Genomic DNA, 4,449 nt, shown 5'->3' with positions numbered 1-4,449 from the left:
CGAGATGATCTTGTGAACTTTGAATCCTCTACGTTCACATAGTCTTCTGGTTACATCAATGAATCGTACCGCCGTATCCACGTCTTGAACAGATGCGAGACCGTCGTCGATATAGAAGTCGTTTTCACGAAGCTGGCAGCTTGCTTTTCGCTACTATCATGTTGACCGTCAGCTGCAGCTCTCAGCGTAAACATTGCGCACGCGGGTGAAGACGTTGCGCCAAAAATGTGAGTCTTCATCCTGTGCTCACTTGGGTCCTTTCCCAGGTCGCCGTCCTTCCACCAAGGGAAGCGGAAGGGCTTGAGATCTCTGGCGTCCGCGGACGCCTGGTTGAACATAGTCACAGGAGATCGATCTCCTCCAAGTCACAGGAGATCGCCACAGGCTGCTGACGGAAACGACACAGGATTCCGGTGAGGCTGTTCGTCATGTCGGGGCCCTGCAGGAGGTGGCTGTCCAACACATGGCCTTCGAACTCGGCACTGTAGTTGAAAACGGCACGGATCTTGGACTTCTGCGGGTGATAAACAGTGTGGTGGGGGAAGTGCGACACCCCGCCGTTGTCGAGTTTCACTTCGTCACTGGGAACCTCTTCTGCATGCCCCTTTGCCACAGCCGTTCCCATGAATCCAGAGTAGTCGCGGCGATAGGACTCATTTCTCACGAGTTTCGAATTCAGCCTTTTCAATCGTTGCATTGCCACAGTTTTGTTGTTTGGAAGGGAAACTTTGTTACTCTTCAGTGGAACCAGCATCTCATAATACCCATCTTCCCGTTGCCAGATCCCCTCCGACAGGAGGGGATCTGTCAACGGGAAGTCATGTTGCCAATGTCATGTTGCCAGATCCCCTTCCTCACCAACTGCTGGTCTTGGATCGACAAGTCTGTCTTGTTCTCTCGTCTAGTTTCCTGGAAATCTGACTCAACCAGATGCATCACTTCTGGTGGGCTAACGTCACGCACCTGCGACTTGAAGGCGAAGTGGCTACGTTCTTGGTGCCCTTCACCTGTGTCCACCAGATGGCATGGCTCTGCTGCGTCCAAACAGACATATTTGTCATACTCAAATAAAAACGGTGCAAGCGGGGAGCTTTCACTGTGACGAGTTAAGTCAGCTGCACTAAACTGAACATGAAATCGCAGTTTCCACTTTCTTTATCTGTAAAACAATTTTAAAAACTTTTTTAGGTTTGAAATAATTTGGGCTCCCACTTTAAACGTCAGCTTGCGCTTTTCCTCCTCATATTTCGGGGGATACATTTGAGATTTGAGGGAATAAAAGGACAGGGGGGGGGGGGACAGTGGGCCACTCAAAAGACTAGAAATCGGCAGACGTTGTCTGCCGAATCGATGTCTCATTCTACCCAAACGGTAAATCATACGTCAAACTTGCGGCCACTGCATAACGTGAGGGTACAGCCTGCCGAATACAACTGGCCGCATGCAGGTGTTTTCTTGACGCGGGGGGGGGGGGGGCTAGCCGAATCCTACGTTGCCCAAACTGGTGCCCGAGAAGGGGGAGGAGCGGGCAGAATCGCTGGTCTTGGAAGTCAAAGATCTGATATAACAGCTCCATAGCCAACTCTGTTCGGATATCGTAACGTTCCCGGGAATTGGAATTAAATCCCACCCGCCTACCCCTTCAACGACGCCCCTCCCCCTCCCGCCTCTCCCCCCCCCCCCCCCCCCGGCACGTTCCGTGACCTAAACACACACTCTGCAGGCATCGGTGGTTCAGTGGTAGAATGCTCGCCTGCCACGCGGGCGGCCCGGGTTCGATTCCCGGCCGATGCATCTTTGGCTGAGTTTGGCTTTGTTGTTAATCCCGCAGCAGAAGTATCAGCAGCCTTTAAAAGTTGTCGCGTTACAGCCGCTGCTTCTACTGCGGAACACACAACATTGTGGACGATACGGTAAGTGATGATCTCTCCGCCACCTGTCTGAGCACCTGTCTGGTAGGTCAGAGTTCAATGGAACGTTTTACGTTTGAGAATATAGACATCGGATATGATCGAACAGGCTCATTAATAGCTATTGGTATACTTTTCGAAGGGAGTTCTTCACATTTGAAAATAGTGAAGCAAGGATCCGATGTGATGAAAAAGCTCACGTAAGCATTTGTTTAAATGTTTCACATTTAAAGATCTTTAAGCAAGCGTCAGATGTGATGGAACAAGCTCACTTATAACTGTTGGCATACTTTCTAAGTGGAAAGGACTGCTCCAGACAGTACCATTCTCCGTTTAGCAGATATGCCCCCTTATGCGTCACGGTTTTATTGTGTCAACGTACCTTTCACAACATTGATTGAGAGCCAATTAAAGCCCGTTTTGAATGAATGTCGCGCTAGCAAATGCCAGATATCAGCGGCTCTACTTTTTTGCTTAGATCGCTGAATGGCCTACGGCATGGCAGGATTTGAGTTAGGTTATTATGACGTCACGAGATCCAAAGTGACGTTGAGATACTCTCCCCATTTTCGTGGTCGCTTAACTCAGGAGCATAACGGGCATAACAAGGGCAGGGTTGTAAACAACACTTCAAGGTCTTCAACATGGCTGTTGTAGCCCATAGCCCCGTATGAGTGTGGAGCACTCCTTTTAATACAATGCCTGTCAGTGCAGGTATTATATTCAACAGAGGAAAGGCTCTCATGTCATATCTTCATACACAACACAATTCCTGGGCGTCACTAGAAGGCCGCGCATTAAAATGGTTGTGTTTAAGGCCTGTGTGAACTGCACAAGCACACTTCATATAATTCAGACCACTGCAACACATTCAGGTACCGACTACAGAACGCGGACTTGAACCGAATGTCCCTGGCCACCAGATCAGTAGGTGAGGGTGTACAGTTGTACAATGCATGTTGTTAGTGTCTGCGGCATGCTCGGACGCAGTCCTGCCAGTTCTCGATGATACATCACGTTCAGTGATAGGAGAATAATACAATTCCTGTGCCGCAGACATGTTAACACACGGCAGCCGGGAGCAGTGACTCTGCCAAAACACAAAAATGAACAGCTGACGTCATAGTTGAAGTCTGTCAGAGCTACAGATGACGCTGACAAACGGAAACGCACGTGTTCTACACCCCAATGCCACCCGTGTTGCGTGTGCGTTACAGCCGCAGCTGCTACTGCAGAACACACAACACTGTCGACAATGCGGTAAGTTATGTTGTCTCCGCCACCTGTTTGCGCAGCGCAGGAATAGATTATGATATATAGAGGCTTTAAAGGGAATATCTTGCCCATGAAAATATTGAAGCAAGCATCAGATATGACGAAACCAGCTCACTTATCGCTATTGGCACACTTTTGGGGTGGAAAAAAGTTCCAAACAGTAAAATTCCCTGTTTAGCATATACGCTCCTCAATGAGTCATGAACTGATTACGTCATCGTACCAAGCGCATATTGACTGAGAGCCAACTGCCCGCCGTTATAGCTGGAAATCACGATGACAAACGCCAGATATAAACACCCCGACGACAATTTTGTTTTGCCTTAACCGCCTCATGGTTTACCATATGGTAGGATTTCAATAAAGTTGTCATGACGTCTTGAATGTCAAGGTGATTTTGAATTGCACTCACCATTTTCGATGTCGTTTAGCTCAGAAACTAGTGGGGCTTAGATCTTAAGATGTGCAAAGTTGTCGACACACCGGAAGGTGTTCAAAACGTTTATATCAGTTGAAAACCCCATGCAAATGTGGAGCACACCTTTTAATCCATTGCCTGCAAGTGCAGGCCTTATATCCAAGAGGGCAACAGTGCGTGACTTGTCTTCATATAAAAGACAATGCCGGGTAGGCGGGGGGGGGGGGGGGGCGGAACGACACCGCGCCTTAAACTGGCTGCTTTTAACACCTGTGAGAACTGCACTACACGCGCAATCAATTCAATTCAGACCACTTCATCATATGCGGGCATGGATACCAGAGCACGACTGGCCACATTCAGGTGCCGGCTCGGGACAGCACAAAACTCCTTTTGCGGGAGATACTTACTCACGCTTACCTTTTTTCAATGTAATTTGTATGCACCCAAACAGGCACGTATCTCGCACCACCAGAGTGGATGTGCTCATCCTGCGAGAGCAGAATTGCATTGCCGATGGGGTGGCGACGTGGGGCAGAGCTTGTGGGCTCGACAAAGAGCAGGCTTTTGATGGGAGGGGGAAGTGGTAGGTGGGCTTGTTAGAGTGGTGCAAGGTAACTCGCAACAACAACTTGTCAAAGATTACGAAACTAAGATTTACAATCGTTGCCGGGTAAAATCCACATCCAGTGTTAGATGTAACGATAGGCCACACAATGTTGCATGGATCAGCATAGATCATACATGAAGTAAAATATTCTACTAATGGGTCCCTACCATACTGTCCAAGGTACAGAATGTCCAAACGTACAGAATGTCCAAGGTACAGAATGTCCACATTTCATA

General features: G+C 48.6%; 1 non-coding gene across 1 annotated transcript; it reads left to right on the top strand.

Moving 5' to 3' along the window:
* The first annotated feature begins 1,723 nt into the window (after window positions 1-1,723).
* Window positions 1,724-1,794, top strand: TRNAG-GCC (transfer RNA glycine (anticodon GCC)). Its single transcript has one exon. It is a non-coding gene; the product is annotated as a tRNA-Gly (tRNA).
* Window positions 1,795-4,449: the final 2,655 nt, after the last annotated feature.

This window comes from Pollicipes pollicipes, unplaced genomic scaffold, assembly GCF_011947565.3.
Source record: "Pollicipes pollicipes isolate AB1234 unplaced genomic scaffold, Ppol_2.1 Scaffold_6052;HRSCAF=7182_pilon_pilon_pilon, whole genome shotgun sequence".
Lineage (NCBI taxonomy): Eukaryota > Metazoa > Arthropoda > Thecostraca > Pollicipedomorpha > Pollicipedidae > Pollicipes > Pollicipes pollicipes.
The sequence above is the reverse complement of the archived record's forward strand: the minus strand, read 5'-3'. Positions and strand labels throughout refer to the sequence as shown.